The following is a 20,822-nucleotide window of genomic DNA, read 5'->3' as shown; positions in this document are numbered from 1 at the left end:
TTTTAGCATGTGGAGGGAATTTATCACAGTAGCGCTAGGAAATGGAAATTTCTAAGAAGACAGATCTAATTGTGTCTTCTCATGGGACATACGCTTTCACTGAGACGACAGCTACATCCCAAGGAATGAAAGTTAGTTGTGTTTTCTATTTCTTGTAACAGTGCAAGATTGAATTAGACTATCAACCCACAAATTACACTTTATGAATAAATCAATGTATAAACCAAGTCTTTTCTGGCTCTTAAAATTGTTTAAACACCTTTGCCTTTGCTATGGGAGGGATGTCAGTTACCTAACATCCTTTTTGTCAGATGTGAAACCTATACTTGGCAGTGATTCCTGGGAAACCCTGGCTGCCCTTGTGACTTTTTCTCCCTTAGCTCAGTTTCAAGGGTGAATTCACAAGTGGGGATGGATTTGGTATCGACAAAAGTCACTTGCACCAGATGGTTACAAATAGGCCAAGTGCCCCGTGCCTGTTCAGCTCTTCATTTGGGTCTGAAATAAAAAGCTTGCTGGCTCAGTACAAATAAAACTTTTTTAATGAAAGGGAGGTCAAACACTCAGCCATGCCACCTGGCACCATTAAAAGAATCAGCTTGAGATGACCATGTTCAGATGACTGCTTTGAGTGTAAAATCAACAGAACTAAAGGAGAAAGAGAGAGAGGGAAAAGGGCCATGTCATAAAAGAGACAGTTAAAATAACCTCAGTAGAAGTTGACAGTGTTGTCCACCTGGGATTATAAATGCCAAAGGGTGACCGCTTCTTTTTACACTCCTTTGTAACAGGCCAAGACAGGGCAGAGGTAGAGAAGCTCTTAGTAAATAAATTAAAGGGCTTCCCAGGTGGCTCAGTGGTAAAGAATCCTCCTGCCAAGCAGGAGATGCAGGTTTGATCCCTGGGTTGGGAAGATCCCCTGAAGAAGGAAATGGTAACCCACTCCAGTATTCTAGCCTGGAGAATCCCATGGACAGAGGAGCCTGGTGGGCTACAGTACATGGGATCACAAAGAGTCAGACACAACTTAGTGGCTAAACAACAACAGCAAAAACAAATTTAAAAACTCAGAGGTGAATGAGGAAAACTAGTCTCCTTAGGGTGTGCAAATCCTTCAGGGCATGGTGTGACAGCCACTGTTCTGGATTCAAGCTGGAATTTTAATGGTTAGGAAAAATGGAACACCAAATGACTGGAATTTTCTGCTTATAACTTTCAGGATATCAGTAGATTACTGTTCCTTTCCAAAGGCTATGAAGTTGTCCTCATATCAAGTTGTAATAATCTGTGACTCCCCACTTGTTTCCTCATGTAAGTTCATCAAACATTAAGTGGACTGTTTCCTTCTAGGGTGGAAAGAAGGATGTTTTGTGTCTAATTATGGGTTAGCAAAACTAGAATGTCTATTATTTTAAACATTTTCTGTGATTCAAGTTTGAGAGTAGGGAGGAGAATCCAGGAAACTAGACTCACTGGGATGCTTTGGAGCTGAATAAAAGGGATCAACTCAGAGGATGTGGATTAATTCAAAAGGATGCCCTCACTCATAGCCTAAAAGCCAGTTTGGAGACAGAACTCTCCAGTGATTAAGACATGTTGTGCTCTTTGTGATCAATTGCTCAGTTGTGTCCAGCTCTTTCTGACCCCATGGACTATAGCCCCGCCAGGCACCTCTGTCAATGGAATTTCTCAGGCAAGCTGACTGGAGTGGGTTGCCATGCCCTTCTCCAGGGAATCTTCCCAAACCAGGGACTGAACCCACATCTCTTGCATCTCTTGCATTAGCAGGTGGATTTTTTACCACTGAGCCACCTGGGAAGTCCTCAGGACATGATTGGGACATGACAATTTCTAGTCAGAGTTGAAGGAAAGTTTGGTCTGATGTGTTTACAGAGGCATCATCTTCCTTTTCAAACTTGCTGAGAACAAGTGCATAATCTTCTTCCCCCAAATGAGGGGTATTTCAAGTACAATAATTTCCTGTGTAAGTGTAATTCTATATATTTTTATATGATCATTTCTATTTAGGGCTTTTGTTTCATGCTTAAAAATAAAGGCTTTATCTTTGTTAAAAGCATATAGATTTCTATGGTCCACTTAAAAAAGTTCATTTGGTGGCTCAGAGCAACCTTACTGGTTAGAAGGGACTGAAAGGGAAAGTAAATGGTCTGGATGGCTTGGAGGTGGTGAGAGGGTATTGGATAGAATAACTGGGAACCCACCATATATGTCAAATTCTTCCTCTTTGTTTCTCTAGACCCCATTTTCTCATTCTATTTTTCTTAGCAATAGATCATATTTAGCACAGAGAGTAGGTGTCATATGCATCTGATCTTTTGTTCTACGTGAAATTGAGAAGGTGAAGGATTATTTTCATACTGATAAATAGTACATGGAGAAAGGAAAGTTAAAATAAAGAAAATGAAGCACCTAAAATTTAAAATAGGAAAGAATTAAAGAAGGAAGATTTGCAGAACCTTCCTAAATACTTGATTGCAAATTTGGAATTGTTGATGTACAGTAATTGCTTTTGCCTTTCGGAGTAGGGGATGGAATACACGGAAGAAAGTTTGTGTCTCTTCAAGAAGAATGAATGCTGTCACTTTCATGTTTATTATGACAGCTATATCTGGTAATTCTAAAGCTATTAAATGCTATGAAACATAAACTAGTTCTAATACACTCAAGGAACAGCCAGTTTACACAACAGCTGGGAAAGAAAATCAAAGCCACTCCACTGGACCAGCTGAATCGTGTGAGAAAGGCATTTCATACCTCTCCAGCTGACGCGGCGTGCAGATCAAACTGGCAGCTGTATTTTAGGGAAAATATACCACAATAGACAAGTGTAAGAGAAGGAAAAATCCACAAAAATGATTTTGTGCATATGAATCACACTAGCAGGGAAACTTCAGGATGAGTAAGTAAAAAGTTAGGCATCATCCCCTCAATATTTAGAAAGCCCCTCATACCCACTGCAACCACCATGAAATAAAATAAATTTTTAGAATTATTTCCCACAGAAACAAAAATCATGAGCTAAATATATTCACCATTGGTCTCTTTGTGTTGTCTTTAGATGTAAAATTCTCATAGAACTGTCAATAATGAAATCCACATAAAAGCCAAAGACATAAAAGATAAGGGAAAACCCCACCAGGTATATATTTTTTGCATGTAGCTAGTCAGGGCATGGAGAAGGAAATGGCAAACCACTCCAGTATTCTTGCCTAGAAAATCCCATGGACAGAGGGTCCTGATGGGCTATAGTCCATGGGATCGCAAGAGATGGACATGACTTAGTGACTAAACCCCCTCCACCAGTCAGGGCATACTACAACTTCACACTTTAGAAATGTGCTCAATATAAACTGTTGTCAAATGATCTTGGCGTATTTGCCAAGTGATGCATTGTATTGAGCTTATCATGTGGCAAGCACTATTATCTGTGAACCAAGTACCTTTATTTGTTCCATTCACATTGAGGAGGGATGGTTACAGAGTGTGTGAAGAGCTTGCCCAAAGCCACATCTAGTGGCTCAGAAAGTAAAGAGTCTGCCTGCAATGTAGGAGACATGGGTTCTATCCCTGGGTTGGGAAGATCCCCTGGAGAGAGGAATGGCTACCCACTGCAATATTCTTGCCTGGGAAATTCCATGGACAGAGGATCCTGGCTACAGTTCACGGGGTTGTAGAGATTTGGAAACGACTGAGTGACTAACACTTTCACTTTCAAAGTCACACAGTTAAGTGACAAAGCTGAGACTGGAACCGAGATTATTGAGATTTGAAAGGTTGGCTACTTTGCTTCATTTTAATCTGCCTGGTGGTTGCCTTGTTTTATTAATACTTGAAGATTCCTGTGATGGTGAGATTACTGGAGAGTTCCTGATTCTCTTAGGCAGAGTATTCAGTCGTGAGCAATTCAAAATATCATCCTGTCTCCTCCACCCATTGTTCATGGCAAAAAGCTTTGGCGCCATAGGGACCCAGTTTATTCTCTCCTTTGGATGACAACCATTTATATAACCTGATTCCATTTTGAATCTTCCCTTCTCATTATTGCATCGTCCAGCTGTTTCTTACATGACGTATATCGGTCTCTTCAACTTTCTGGCTGTTGGGAATGTTACATATTCTCAGTCTCTACAACTCTGAAATGGGTACCATCATATGTCTTACCACGCAGCTTTGTTGAAAAAATTTAATTCTGAGTTAATATATGTAAAACTCTTGGTATCTGCACACAAGTCCTCAAAAAATGTTTGTCATTAGTATTATAGCTGACATTATCATTGCCCTTAGGGCTACTGTGATTAAAATGTGATCACATAGGTAAAGCCTCTAGTACAGAGCATAGGCAGCTTAATCACTCAATATATGTAAAGTTCCTCACCCTTTCCCTAAGCATCTAAGGTATGGGTAGCCCTCATGACCCCTTTCATCCCTGTGAAAGTTTATTTTCTAATTTCTCACATTTGATGGTTTGTTGCTGCAACAAACCAGAATTCCATCGCTGCATTAGCAATAGATTTTTGTTATGTATATTCCTTTCTTAGACAACTGTGACCTCTGACTTCCGAATGAATGTCATTATTCCATTCCATTGCATGTCAACTGAAAAAAAAAATAACAATCTGCTGCAATGTCTTGATAAATGTGTCTTTCCATGGGGCCAGTCATAATGATTCTGAGATGTCTGAAGAATGTTCTTGAAGACAGTGGTAGATGTTATCCACGCCTACTAGTGGGCCAGCACCAAGCTCTTGGTAATAAATGTCTGTCATGGTACAGATACTCTGGATTTTCGTTTGGTTCCACAGCTGCAGCATTTCAAGGGATTCTTTCTCAGGGTAAACATAATCATGTGAAGCCTCCATGCTGGACAGTAACACATTTCATTGAGAATTTTCATAATGCAGTTGTCTAGGCTACTTTTTCTTTGACTTCCTTCATTGGTTTGATTAGCTGAATAATGCCTGGAACTTGATCATATAGATATGCACATACCTATTCAGTGTGGGGAAAGCAACAGCAACACAAAACCACAGGGCATCTGCCTTGTCTATTCAATAATTTCCATTAAGCATGTGCATGATAGAAAGGAACAGCCAAGTGCTGAGCAAGCGATCTGGTAGTACAAGGTGTAAGAAGACCTACATCATGTCTACAGTTAAGCATAGAAATGCATTGTAAACAGTCTTCATGCAAGTGGGTCATGGAAACTAGAGCCATGTTTTCATGTTGGGAGAAGGGAGAATTCTATCATCCATTTTGAAAATAAAAATCCTCTTTCTTTTACTATTGCTCTTTCTGTTTAAAAAAAAAGATTTTAATTCAATCACTATTTCATAATCATAAATGTATCTCTAAAGAGTAGGTAAAATGTATTTTAAAATATTGAGGACCCTTGAGAGCATTTTAACAATGCTAATTAATATTGATTTTGGTTCCTGAAATATATATGACTGTAAAACTTTAATTCCTTAACATGGTCCATTATTCTTATAACTGTGTAAAAATTACTCAGTCCTGGGTTCCATCTAATCCTTCAAAGTACAACTACTTTCATCTACCACCATCAGTGTATTCTGACCACAGATGTTTTCATCCATGCTGTGAAAGACCTTGCTACATGATTTCTGAAGAGTGAATTAAATGAAAATGATAAATATAGTCTGACCTATATGGACAAACCGTCTCATTCCTTGAAATTTATTTGGAGCTTGGCAGTTAGCTTTATCTTTAAAGTGCTTTTAAGTTACTGCCTTTCACACACTGGACACAACATGAGATCGAGTTCTCTTGAATTCATTTCATGACCTTTTCCTTCCTTTACTTATGAAGAATTCGTAAGTCATTTTGCTGTACATTGTAGATGTTTAATGCCTTGGTCATGCACACTTATGCCCCCCACCACCCACAAATTATCTCAGAGCCCCAAGTTGAAAGAAGATAATGGTTTAGGGGAGTTATGTTCTAAGGGGAGCCAGGATTTTTTTAATAAGAACTGGTAAGACATTCAGACACAGACATGACTGTCATGAAGGAAAAAGTTTGTTCTGCTCACAGATCCCTAGCAGCACAAGACAGGCTGCCATGCCAGGCCATGTGGGGAACCACCAGCGTCAGTCAGGAGGTAGACAGAAGAAGAGAAAACCACGGTCACAAGCCTATGTTGTGGTTTCCATGGAAAGGAACTGGTGAAACAAGGTAAGCAGGTTTAGGATTGAGTAGTTTAAATAATTTCAGTGGACTCTGTGGCATAGCAGCTATTCCTATTTGTCTGGTACCTGGTTCTGGGGTATTTGGGGCAGGACGATAGTAGCCCAGAGTGCAAGAGCCCAGTAAAAGAAGTAACTGGAGAAACGGCTCTGGGTTGGTCGGTCTGCATGTGAAAGGCGCATCTCCCAGGCGAGCTGTTTGCTGTCTCTCTAGGAATTGGCTAAACCCCCGGGAAGATCAGTGCCTTCAGGGTCAGCAAGGCCACAAGATGTCAAAGCACGAGAATATACAAAAATAAAAGCCTTGGCTAATACAGATTGATGCCCATGGTGAGAGAGAGCTCTCACCTGCATGACTGATTTGTGAGCTCATCCAGGAAGCAACTGTCGTATCATTACATGCCCAGCAAGAACAAGCAGAGCCTGGCCTGTGGGAAGTATCTATAGATATTTAGTGTATTCTAGAGCCTAGGCTGAACTACTTAGTAAGTTGCCTCTTGAAATTTGTAACAATATTTGGGAGGAAAACAAAAGAGCAAGATAGAACCCTATTTTGCTTATCTAATAACAACAGTAATCTGTAACACTTTTTTTTTTTGAGTGCAGCACAGCTTCACTAAATTCCCTACATATGTTTCCAATATTTGACAGATGTGAATTTCATATGGCACATAGAATTCAGTGTCTCAGCTCTTTGATGAGTCCTAACCTCCTCTCCTGGCCTTCCTCCCTTTCTAAATCCATAAACTACTCCCTTTCAGCATCTGTGTATCTGTGCTCACTGCCGTAGTGCTCAGGAGATCAAACATATCTGTCAGTCCAGCAGGAAGCATTTATTGCATCCAGGGAGTGCACAACCCATAGAGTGTATATGCGTAAATAACCAAACCTAAGTAAATTACTGCTGTTGAAATGAGTGGAAGCAACAGGCTCCTCTTTAAGGCTAAGCAAATTCAAGTTGTCCTTATTTTTTTAAAAGGCTATTTGGGGAGTCACAAAAGCAAAAGATATTTTCAAGCATTTTAACTTAAAAAAATTAGATTATCTTTAAAGGATATTATGTGCATTCAATAAGTTTATTTCACATCATCAAGTTATGAGTTTATAAAAGGTGTTTTACATTCTGTAAACCCTTTGAAAAGTTTTAATAAAAAGTTTTTTTTAAAAAAAGAGGTATAAATTAACAGAAGTTAATGCCAGAATTTGAACCTTGATGATTAACTGGAGAAGGAAATGGTACCCCACTCCAGTACTCTTGCTTAGAAAATGCCATGGACAGAGGAGCCTTGTGGGCTACAGTCCATGGAGTCACAAAAGAGTTGGACATGACTTAGCAACTAAACAACAATAATTTAATACACCTCTTTTATGTGTAAAGGCCCAAGCAACCCTCATCTTGATCAAGAAGAGCACTAAAGTTTGAGGTTTGCTTTGAGGAGTTGTTTTGTTTTCTGATTAGAGTTCTTAAAGTCAACTGACTGGCATAAAATTGCATTTTCTTTATCAAACTTACTGGCATAGTAACTATTGTAACGAGTCCTGGTCCCACATGTTTTCTCTTTTTAATTAATTTTTTTATTGAAGGATAATTGCTTTACAAAATTTTGTTGTTTTCTGTCAAACCACAACATGAAGCAGCCATAAGTATACATATATCCCACATTTTTAAAATTGAAGTATAGTTGATTTACAATGTTGTGTTAATTTCTGCTTTACAGCAGATTGATTTACAGTTGATTTACAATGTTGTGTTAATTTCTGCTTTACATACATATTTATGTATATACATATGTATATGTATATGTGTATATATACATATACATATGTACACAGCAGATTGATTTACAGTTGATTTACAATGTTGTGTTAATTTCTGCTTTACAGCAAAGTGATTGTTACAATTACAGCAAATAGTTATACATATACATAATATTATTTTCCATTATGGCTTATTATAGGATATTGTATTCAATATATATTGTATATATATTCAACATGTTGTATTCAATATAGTTCTTTTTGCTATACAGTATGACCTTTTTATTTATCCATTCCATATATAATCACTTACATCTGCTAATCTCAACCTCCTATTCCATCCCTCCCCCAGCCCCTTCCCCCTTGGCAACCACCAGCCTGTTCTCTATTTAATTCTATTTCATAGATAGGTTCATTTGTGTTGTATATGTGAGTCCACATATAAGTGATATCATATGGTATTTGTCTTTCTCTTTTCTAAATAAAAATTTTATTTATTTATTTTTGGCTGTGATGGTCTTCATTGCTGCATGGGCTTTTTCTTTATTTGTGACCAGCAGAGGCTACTCTCTAGTTGTGGTGCATGGACTTCTCATTGCGGTGACTTCTCTTGTTGTGGAGCACAGACTCTAGAGTGTGGTGGCTTCAGTAGTTGGGGCACATGGGCTGTTGAGCACAGGCTCAATAGTTGTGGTACATAGGCTTAGTTGCTGCATGGCATGTGGGATGATCTTCCCAGATCAGGGATCAAACCTGTGTCTCCTACATTGGCAGGCAGATTCTTATCCACTGCATCACCAGGGAAGTCCTGTCTTTCTCTTTCTGGCTTAGTTCACTTAGTATGATAATCTCTAGTTGCATCCATGTTGCTGCAAATGGCAATATGTGGTCTTTTTATGGCTAAGTAGTATTCCATTGTGTGTGTGTAGATCTTCTTTATCCATTCATCTGTCAGTGGACATTTAGATTGTGTCCTTGTCTTGGCTGTTGTGAATAGTGCTGTTATGAACATAGGGGTGCGTGTATCTTTTTGGATTAGAGTTTTGTCTGGGTTATATGCTGGGTTCCTTTTTTTTTTGTTAAATTCCCTTTGTATTACATGGCCTTTGAACTTACATTTTAGGACTGGGAAAAGCTGTATGGCGTGGTCAAAAACTTTGAAACTAAATCAGGAGACTAGTCTGAGTAGCTCCATTTGCTCTGTTCTTAACTATATTGTGGTTTGGGGCTGATCATTGAATGCCATGGTATCTCTAAATAGAAGTGATCTGGACTCAGTTATCTCTATATCCCCTTTTTGTTTTAAAATAATGGTTACAAGTAAGATTGTTAATGTAAATATAAGATGAAATACTGAAGGTCTACATGGACTGAAAGATTTCACTGAGGTTGAGTATAATGTGATTTAGATCAGACTGGTTTCCAAACTACATGAAATCATTAATAAACTACCAAAAAGAGATGCTTCTTATAAGTAATGTATTGATCTTCTGGAATCAGTGGATTCCAGAAATTGTCCCCCAAGACTCGATATCAACTTGAAATAAAATGATCAGAGTATCCATTAACTGACTGCATTATTATTAATTACTACCCAAATACCTAGGAAACATGGTTATTGTATAAACATATCCTAAAGAGGGAATGAAACCAGTTTTACAAATGCTGGATTTAAATACTTAAGCAACTTTAGCCTGTTGCAGAAATAGTTTTGAAAATGGACTCTTTGCTTTGAAAAGAAAATATTAAACTCATTTGAAGATGGTGAACTAACAGAGAAATGAAATCAGTTAATGATACTCTTCTCTATTAAATCATTCCGTGAGTCATCAAGGGATTTAAATGCTGCTTAGTCTTCAATATCTGACCTGTGCTCCTCACCTAATTTCTTGCCACTCTCTCCCTTTGCTTCTTCTGCCCTCACCACTATGCTAAGCATGTCATCAAGGGAGCCTTCTTTAGATCCCACATTAGATTTTATATCCCTGTTATACTCTTCCTTGGAAGTGTTCTGTATTTCATAACAATCATCATGATTTCAGTGACATGTTTAACGTCTATCTTCCCTCCTAGAATATAGCTGAAGAAGTCATGATTAATGCTGACATTTTGAGGGATATATCCCAATGGCTTAGCATAGCATCTGCTATATGATGTGTGCTCAGCAAGTGTGCTGAGCAATATAATTTAAAATCTCATCTAGGTATTTAGAACACATGAACAGTACCTGACAACTTGTGAGTTAAAGCTAAAGAAGGGAAATTTTTAAGTCTGTATTATTATTCCCTAGTCCCCTTTAGTGGGGCAATGTAAACACAGAGAAAAACAGGATTGATGAGTGTGTGTGTGTGTGTGTGTGTTTTGGGGATGGGCAGAAAAAAGATTTAGGTAGAGGGCACCTCAAATACCTGTGACGTTGACAAATGACTGACACAGAGAAAGTAAAATCATGTCCTATTTTTGAGAGCAAATTTGGTGACTTATAGACACAAATAAAAGGTTAATTTATTAATGGCTGAAGAAAGTAGAATATAAATCTGAAGGGAGGAAAGATAATTATCTTATTTTTTAATGTTTTATCTGCTGTTTACTGTAACATGCTGTCTCTTGAGATATTTATTTTCTTTAGTTAACAAGTAAGGTTTCCACTGTGGTAGCAAAATAAAGAGGTTTTTAAAGAATTTTGTGTGAAAAGTGGTTTATCTCTGGGCTGTTTCTCCCACCAGAAGTCTGATTGGTCACACCTACTTAATAGCAGCTGTTGGCTTCAGGAAATGTCAAGGAGACTGGAAAGCAGGAACTGCTGATATTGCATAAGAGGGAGCAGGCGAGTATGAGAAGGAAGGAATTGACTCTGTCCAATTTACTCAAACCCCTAGCAGCTGTTCTCAGAACAGGCTGAATTGAAGATGCCGTCATAGCCAGTTGTGTCTGGATGTACACTGCATAACAGCCCGTCCATGCTTAATTATTATGAGCTGCCCATTTGTGTCGTCCAAACTCAATACGCAGAGTATCCACACAGTGCCAAAGCACTGCGGAAAAAGAAAAATCGATTTCATCAAAACTGTCTCTTTTTCTCCCTCAGTGATTCCCTAGTGTCTCTCCAGAGCTAGGTGCATCAGAAGCATGTGAGATGGTCATTAAAAATACGGAATTTGAGCCTTGTTATAAACCTCTTGAATCAGAGTCATCAAGTATGTGGCCTAGGAATATGTATTTTATTAATTTCCTGATAAGCAATAAGGCTAACAACTCTCATCAACATATTACTGAGTGATATAATTGATTTTATAATAACTTTTTGATCATTTGTTGTTTTTCAAGACACATGTAAAAAGGGCAGGAACTGTATTTTCCAGAAGTTATAAACCAGGAGATTGACATCCTAAAAATACAGTGTAATGACATGGAAAGAGAACAGGATCTGGTTTAGTAGAGTTCAGTTCTAATGAGGTCTTTGCTTTGTGGCTAATACTGTGCTTTTGACTAGAAAAGATTGAATGTGAAACTACTGATATTTGAATTTTTTGACCCCCCCAGTGGTATTTTTATACGCTTCAGCCCAATTATTTCGCTCTCTGAGCATTGTTTCCTGTGTTTTAAATGGTCATTTAACAGAAGGCTATTTTTTAGAATTCAATGAGCTTTTATAAATAATCCCACTCTAAAACTATATAACGCGAGCTCTTCTTTCATCTCCTTTGGCAACCACACCAACCACACTACTAGTAAATGCTAGTTGTTATGTTTGGGCATTGTATACCATTGGATTATGGTCTGCAGTAATTTTTGTTGTATGTACACATAAAATCTGCTCCACACTTTGGGAAATTTAATTATGACTATAAATCTGTGCCATCATATGAGAGTTCTCATGAAGAACTTGGGCTTCTTGTATGCCTTGGCTAGAATGGCTTCTTGTAGTTGTTGCCTTTCTGGGTGTCCTTACGCCATTCTTTCAGCCCTGGTTCCCTCTGTTTTCTTGATTGAGCAGGCCTCAGAGCAGCTGCTTAGCTATGTTGCTGTTATTCATTGTCAGCTTCATCCAGGGAAGAGATGTTCAGTTCCAGGAAGAGCTCTCCGGTATTAGCATGCTGGCCAAACTCCAGGACCAGGATGGTGATTCCAACCAGCTACTTAAACTAAAAGGGGGGTTCATTGCCATAACTAACCGAATTTCTTCCAGTAATCTTTGAGCAATTATTGATATGTTATTTGAGAGAAATCTTCTAATTTTCAAAAATGTGAAGATTGTAGGGAATTCCCTGGTGGTCCAATGGTTAGGACTCCATGCTTCCACTGTTGGGGACCTGAGTTCGATCCTTGGTCAGGGAACTAAGATCCTGCATTCTGTACAGTGTGGTCCAAAAAAAAAATATGAAGGTTATAATTTGCCCAAGAAAAGATTGATGGACAAGTTTTTAATACTCAGAAAACTTTAGGGGATGATCCTGACAGAGATGAATTGCGGGTACTGTGACAGGGAATTAGTGATTTAGGGGGAGCCACAATTAGATTACCAAGAACAAGTTGAAGGATTTATCGCTTGAACTTTCTTTTTTTAGGTAACTGACTTGTAACTTAAGATATTTAATGCCTCTCATAACGTCCTTCTGAAAAAGTTGGGAAAATAAGTGTTTTAGATTGAACAGGTGGGATTATAGCCAACTGAGAATTCTGCTAAAGGAGAGTGTTGTTCAGAAGAAATCCTAAGTGGTCTCTGTGCAGTAATGTGCTGGAGCCATACCAGCTCTTGAGAGTTCTTTGTACACATTTCTTCCCAGTGCCTTATTTGGTGAAATCACATTGGTAGGTTGAAATCGACCATTGTGGGACTATTCATACCAAGGAAATTGGTCAACAGTACAATCTGGGCTTTATTTCTCTCTAGAGAAGCCATTGTTAAACATTTACCAGCACACCATTGGGCCTGTTTTTTTTTTTTTTTTTTCTCAGTTTTGAATTCAGTCACTAAGAAATACTGTATTTATGAGTTAATGTGGTAGAGTTAGGGGAGAAAAGGATGTCACTTGCCCTCTGCTGAGGTAGCTTCTTGTCTAGTGGAAGAGAAAGACATTTGGCCTGCAAAGCCCTACATATCATACTCCCTTGATTTCTTCTTTTCTTTTTTCTTTCCTCTCACCTTGTACCAGTTTCTCTGCTCAAATGCTATGCTCTTAGCCACCCAGGTATTTTTGCCGTCCCTTAAACACCCCAAGCTCATTCTTGCCTCAAGGTTTTGCATCTGCTGTCCTATCAGGAGTGCTTTCTTCTGGAACTTTGCATCCCTGCTCTATCCAAGTTCAAATATCACTTCTTCAGAAAAGCCTTCTCTGACTACTTCTAGACTAAAATAAGCAACTTGCTCTGCCTCCCAGGCACTCTTTTTTCATGAAATCCAGGTTTTCACTTTTAAACTGTGGCATTTAAAATAGTTTTGATTTATAGATTTCCAAAGATAGTTCAGAGTTTCTATTATACCCCCCATCCAGTGTTCCCTATTTTAACATCTTGTTACTATGATACCTTTCTTAACAACAGAAAAGCCAATGTTAGCATATTATTATTAACTGAATTCCACATTGTATTTGGATTTCACCTTTTTTCCCCCCTTAATCTAATGTCTTTTTCTGTTCCCTGATCACACCAGGATGCCACATTCTGTTTAGTCATCATGTTTCCTTAGCCTCCTCTAGTCTTTGATAATTTCTCAGATTTTCCTTATTTTCAATGACCTTGACAGTTTTGAGAAGTACTAGATGAGGCATTTTGTAGAATGTCCTTCAATTGAAGTTTTTTATTAAGTTTTTCTTATGACTACAACTGAGGTTAGGGGTTTGGGGGAGGAAGACCACAGAAGTAAAGTGCCATCTTCATTAGATTATATCAAGTGTACTTGCTATCAACATGAATTATCACTGATGATACTAGCCTTGGTCAACTGGCTGAGCTGGGTGTTTATCAGGTTTCTCCACTGATAAATTACTCTTTCCTCTCTCACGCCCTTCCATCACAGTTCTCTTGAAAGAAAAGTATTAAATAGAGTCCACCCTTGGGGGGTGGGGAGTTAAGCTCAATTTCCATGAGGGGAGGGTATCTACATAAATTATTCTTCCATATCAGAGATTTGTCCACTCTTCTTCATTTATTTATTCAATTATTTATTTGTATGAAGTATTTACCAGCATACCACTGTGTCTATGTTTTTGTAGGAACGCAAGGGTATTTATTTAATATTTTGGGTTATAATCCATCACTTTTTTTGTTGTTGTTGCTCAAATTGTTACAGCTTTGGCCAATGGTAAGTCTTTCAGATTGGCTCTCAAGTCCCTTTTATATGCCCTTTTCTTTTTTTGTTGTTGTTTTTTGAATACTTCCTTACTTTCTGGTACTATAAGAGGCTCCCAGCTCATCTTGCATATTCTCTGCCCCAGTGTTTCACTAAGAAGCCCCAGTTCCTTTAACTGGAGAATGGTGTTAGAAATCATGATCTGGGCACTGAATGTGCTTGTTGCTATAGAGGTATGTATACTTGCTTATAAACCCACTCAGTGAAAAGAGCTAGAAAATATATGTATGCATATAAAGTCATGTACACACACTTATCAGAATTTTTATCTGTCGGCATTATATTAAGCTGAAGATGAGTTTATACTGATGTCTCCAACTCTAATCCAGTATCAAAGGGTGTATTCTACTTCCTTGTTTATCTGTAACCTTCAACTCTAACAGTGAGAAACCTGACTCCCACCATCTGCTATCCATTTTACTTGTTTGTTCAGTCCCAGTGTACATGTATAACAACTTCAGAATTGTTAATCTATACTCCCATGAGAAATAACTTTATGAAAACTAGATATAGTGTTTATATTCAGTTTCTCTCATCTTTAATCTTATAGTTTCCTGTCAAAAGATCATTTTCCAAAATCAAACCCCAGTTTTAAAGCATCATAACATTCATCATTATTTGGAATTGTCATAGTTATGTGTATGTTGTTGGTTTTCCCATATCTATTATAAACTCCAGAAGAGCAGAAGAACTTGGTCAGTCCATCTTGCAAAGCATTCTTAACCTCAGCCAGGACATCAAATATAATGCCAAGCATAGTTAATATTTATTACATACAGAAATGAAATAATTCATGGTACAGTATACTTTTATCACTTGATTCTGTTCACTTGACCAAATGTAATTAGGTACTAGGTGAATGATACATCCCTTGAAAACATGGAAAAATGTTTGATAGATAAAATGCCAATGAATTAATTTGTACTGAGAAATAAGTCTGCCAATGGATAAGAGTATTCATATCAAATGATCTGTTTCCTCATTCTCTGTAGGAAAGTACTATCCAAACCATACTTATTGGAGCAAAATCAAATAAAGGTAATGCTAATCACCAAGGGACTAAGCCATGGGGCAGAACCCTGGGGCCTTTGTCACATGATCCTCTATAAATTACAGTCAATTCAAATAGGTTATTGAAAGTAGACTGACCCTTCAAGTAGATAGGCCCCAACCTCATTTAACTCTCCTCAGAGAGTGAGTATCCTTTTATTACAGATGGATCCATATTATAGTTTCACAAAATAAGGTTAAATCCATGCCCTTACATTGTTACTGATAAGACCTCTTAGCCTGGACTAATGTTCAACGGTTAATAGCAGCATTCTAGACAACTACTAGAAAAAATGCTGTTATCCTCACCACCATTCATACTTTGTTACCAGTTCAACTGATAAAAATAATACTTCATGAGTGTTGTTTGAATAGCATGTGGTACATATATTTCCAGATAATTTTTATTGAATTATTGGATTGTCATAGCAGATCTGATATTGCCTCTCTCCCTGCTACTCACTCATATAGAAATATTTTACAGTCAGCCTTATTGAAAGATACTGTCAGAAACAACCTTGCTAATCTGTGTGGTGGTGTTGCAGGAATAAAGTGTTTATGAAATTGAATAGAATCAAAAATGTCTTGGTTGATGAAATTGACATTTCAAATTGGGTGACAGGGATGGTGCAAAAATCAACTGGTATTTTTCATCTTTTAAAGTATATATCTTCCTATTTGGATAGTTTTAATTACTTATTTTTTAATTGGTGGAAAATTGCTTTACTATGTTGTGTTGGTTTCTGCTGTACAACAACATGAATCAGTCGAATACACACATATGTTCGTGTGTGTGTGTGTGTGTGTGTGTGTGTGTGTGAGTGTAAAGTCGCTTCAGTCGTGTCTGACTCTTTGTGATCCTGTGGACTGTAGCCCGTCAGCCTCCTCTGTCCATGGGATTCTCCAAGCAAGAATACTGGAGTGGGTTGCCTTTTCCTTTTTCCTGGGGATCTTCCAAATATCTAACTATGTATATATACATATATACATCCTCTGTACAACATATATATACATACACATATATATACATACACACATATATATACATCCTCTGCTTGGATATTTTTAGTTAAAAAAAAGTTTCTTACTTAATTTAAACTGTTAAGACAGTAAGAGAAAAACAGAAAGAAAAGGAAATCTTCCAGAACTTGCCTGTGCAATTCTGAAAATATGTTATTCATTTACAACACACAATAACTTCTTTTTATGACCCTGCTCTGAAAGAAACATAATTCTACTTCATTCTTCATGCCAGAAATAAGTGTACTCCTAAGCAATTGTTTTTTTTAATGTTATGAACCCTGTGAAATATGTAATTGTCTCAATTTCACAATTTATTTTGAATCTTAAAATAATTAAATTTGTGTCACTTTTAAAATATATACTGCCTTTTCTAAGGGATAGATCCTTTTAAGCCTCCTCAAATGTTTTCTGAAGCAATATGAGGTATAAGTATATGACTTAAATCAAAACGATTACATGGTTAATTCCATCAGATGAGTGTACAGGGGTATCCCCCATCTCTAGCACAAGAGTATACTGGTAAATTGTCTATAATACTCATGGCAGATATTCAATCACATTTTCTCTTAGACAATGCTGTATTCAAACAGAACAATTCTTAACTCTTTAGCTCCACATTTCATGGATTATATACAAATCACTTCACTTCTTATTAAGGAGATAATTACACAAAGCATGTCATTGTGACTTGCAAGTACACATTATCTTACATGAATTGCATTTCAGCATCTTCAATGGTGACCTGAGAGTAGCTCAGTTGTTAAAGAATCCACCTGAAATGCAGGAGACCCCGATTTGATTCCTGGGTCGGGAAGATCCACTGGACAAGGGATAGGCTACCCACTCTAGTATTCTTGGGCTTCCCTTGTGGCTCAGCTGGTAAAGAATCCAGCTGCAATGCGGGAGATCTGGGTTTGATCCCTGGGTTGGGATGATCCCCTGGAGAAGGGAAAGGCAACCCGCTCCAGCATTGTGGCCTGGAGAATTCCATGGATTGTATAGTTCCACGGGTACGCAGAGTTGGACATGACTGAGCAACTTTCACTTTCACTTTTGAGAACTGTCTAAATCCCTGGAGAACTTGAGGGTGGTTTGATAACCTCAACAGGAATCTCTTACTAATCTACCTCTTAGGATCACTATCCTTGCAAATGTCCCATTGTTTCAGTTGTCTATTACTGTAGAAAAACACTTCCATATTACTGTAGAAAAACAACACTAGTCATTTATTATTCTCATGTCTTCACCATGTTGACTGTACTCAGCAGTTCTTTATTCTAGTCTTTCATGCAGTTGGACAGTGACAGAAGTTGTAATCATTCCTGAGAATTCCACGCACACATGGCTGGGCAGGTGACTCTGGCTGCATGCTAGGACTTCGGAAAAGGCTGTTGATGGTGACATCTACACGGAACCTCTTCATGTGACCCGGGTTCTGTTGGTAAACATCTTGAGAAAGAGAAAGCCAGGAGGAAACCTTAATGCTTTTTCAAACCTAACCTGAGGAGTCAAGTAGAATCATTCTAACCACGTTCTATTAACTGAAAGCTAGTCACTAAGTCCAGCCCATATTCCAGAGGGGAATTTGACTTCACATTTTAATAGGAAAAGTATCTAAGAATTTTTTGGACATACTTTCAGAACATTCCACATATTTTGCCTTTTGATATTAATTCTTATTTGTTTCAGATGACTATATTTCCCTCTCTAAGTTCCCCATACTCTAGATGGCTGCTTTATCCCGAGCCTGTATCTACTAACCACTTGACATCACTGCATAGCATGCAACCTAATGGCCTGGAACTGCATGTCTACTTGTCATTGTGTTCTCTTTCCAAATAATGCATCATTGCTGAATTCTGTTTTTATCTCTTTATACATAAGGGGACAATGTGTTATGCTCAGATTAGTTAAAAACAACTTGCACTCTTTATTGCTGGTGATAGTCTAAGATTATAAGGTTTCTCTGGGGCTAACGTGTACTTTGATTAGGACTTATGGATATTTGCAATCATCCTAGCCCCCTTAGTTAACTCAGCAAAGTGGAACACAGTCTCCAGTGTGTCTTATTGCCTTTATACATCAGTCAATAGCAGCACCTCATGGACCATTTCATGTTCTATTCAGTTGATGATATATCGGGTTGAGGAGGGTTAAATTAAAAGACCAATTTATTCATGACATGGTTCTAAATACTCTGGAAAGGTTTGTTTTTTCTGCAGGCACTTGAGATCACCGGAAAGAATCAAAGGATGGCTTTTATGACTCTTGCTCCTATCTATCATGCTTCCTAGAAATTACTGCCTGGAACAATACTCCCTGCCCTCTGAAATATAAAACCTTGGCAACATTCCATAGTACAATCTTGCCATTAGTCAAGGTAAGACTCACTATATTTCTACAGTTAGAGAAGTAATGAGAATTATGGAAATTATAATACTTATAGTATTTTATTAAGTGGTATCCACTTAATATAGCAAATAGACATGGCAAATATTTTGCAAGCTCTTTGCATATGCATGTAAATAGGTTTAATGGAAATTTAGCTATCCCCAACTTTGGCACCAGGGGCTGGTTTCATGGAAGAAAATTTTTCCACCACCTGGGGTGGGGGGATGGTTTCAGGATGATTCAAGCACATTGCATTTATTGTGCACTTTATTTCTATTTTTATTTCTATTATTTGTTACATTTTTATTTTATTTATTACTTTTTTCCCACCTCAGATCATCAGATCTTGGAGGTTAGGGATCCAGGTATGGCACATCTGTATAAATCAGTCATTTCCAAATGCATGTAATTTGATCCCTTAACTGATATTAAGATGATAATTCTATTTGTTACTCTACAATTTAATGCCTTATTTGAAACAAGAGTGGTTTTTAACCTTTAAACTATAAGATTTTAAATCTGGTTGGTGTCCTACAGTATGGAATTTAATTTAGTTTAGTTAAATTAATACATCCAATTTGAAAGACAGCTCAATGTCTTTTGCTCAGCACAGCTGTATGAAATTTCCAACAGGGAAGAAACTTCCCACTGTGTTTAAACTTTGAATGTATTTACAGAAGATTAAAAATACCAGCACTTTATAGTCACATGCTGGTGAAAATTGCCTTTGAAATAATTCATGAAGTAGGAAAAATGGAATTTCAGTAATGTAGACTATAAACCGGTTTTGGTTAAGAATTAGTATTTGTACAATATTAAGGGATATTTAGTGTGTAAATATGTTTAATAGTATATTTTGTGTTATGTTAACATTTTTATTCCAGACCCCAGAACATTTTAAATAGATTTATTAAAATCTTCACTTCTCTGCTCTGATTAGGGAAATGCTTATATCTCATGCTTGGCCTCTTCATCGTAGTTTTAAAATAGTCGCAATAGAGAATTATAGAGCAAGTGAATCAGGTTGCAGATTGGAAAATTAGAATCATTCATTGAGATGACTATAGGCAAGGTTTCTTAAATCCAAAATATACATATAAAACATATATTGCCACCATGTGTTATGCTTATTGACATTAAAGAGAGAGCAAATCTCCTGGAATGTAAAAGTTTTGTACAGTGCTGTCTCTTTCAGAGTTACCCATGAAATGCCCCTCCAGCAGCAGAAAAAATCGGAGAACCCCAGCTTCACCCCAAATACTCAAAAGTGTCTGACATGTCAAGATGCACAATGTCAGAAACTCTAGAACTCTTCTTGGTTGCTGTTTTGCTATCACAAATTTACATCATCATTACAATTTCTTTTATCAATCAGTTCTTTTGAACTAACAGATTAGTTTATTTTTTTATTTATTTCTGTAAACTATAGTTGACTTAGTTTTCTTTAGGCATCCATCTTCTGAGAGGTAACTGTGCCTGGTTACCGAAGACCTAGATAATAGTTAATACTCTCCTAAATTGGATTATGACACTAGGTGGCAGCCTTAAAAGTCCAGCATCATCTTTAGCAAGTATTTTCTAAATCTTAAACTATGAGGCATCAACCTAACAAAATCTGTTTATAGTTATTCCTTACCCCATCCATGTAAGACTTGGGCTCTTAAACTTACTTCCCAACAGTACAAGGAAAATAGAGCATAGGGGAGCTGTAGAGAAATAGTGTCCATTTCTGGCTGGGAAATGATGGAAGGGGGAGGAAAAGGGGGGAGAGAAGAAAAGAAAGAAGCAGTCACCAATTTCTCAGTTTGTGGATATAGGGTATAGGAGGGAGGTACTTTTGATAAATAAAGGTGACATTAATGCCTGAGAAGGAGGCCATTGCTTTTACTATCCACTGAGAGAGCTCGGGAAAGGTCACTTTGCCCTTCACTTCACTCTGAACAAGACTCTAGGAAGTTGGCCTATAATAGAATCTGACAGAAGGAAGACCTAAAGTTTTCTTTTCCTTTCCTGAGCCAATCTCA

General features: G+C 37.6%; 1 non-coding gene across 1 annotated transcript; it reads left to right on the top strand.

Annotated features, from left to right (window-relative positions):
• Positions 1-12,247: 12,247 nt before the first annotated feature.
• TRNAG-UCC lies at positions 12,248-12,320 on the top strand. Its single transcript has one exon. It is a non-coding gene; the product is annotated as a tRNA-Gly (tRNA).
• The last annotated feature ends 8,502 nt before the right edge of the window (positions 12,321-20,822 follow it).

The sequence above is a fragment of the Cervus canadensis genome, chromosome X, assembly GCF_019320065.1.
Source record: "Cervus canadensis isolate Bull #8, Minnesota chromosome X, ASM1932006v1, whole genome shotgun sequence".
Classification (NCBI taxonomy): Eukaryota; Metazoa; Chordata; class Mammalia; order Artiodactyla; family Cervidae; genus Cervus; species Cervus canadensis.
This window is presented reverse-complemented; position numbering and strand designations above follow the sequence as displayed.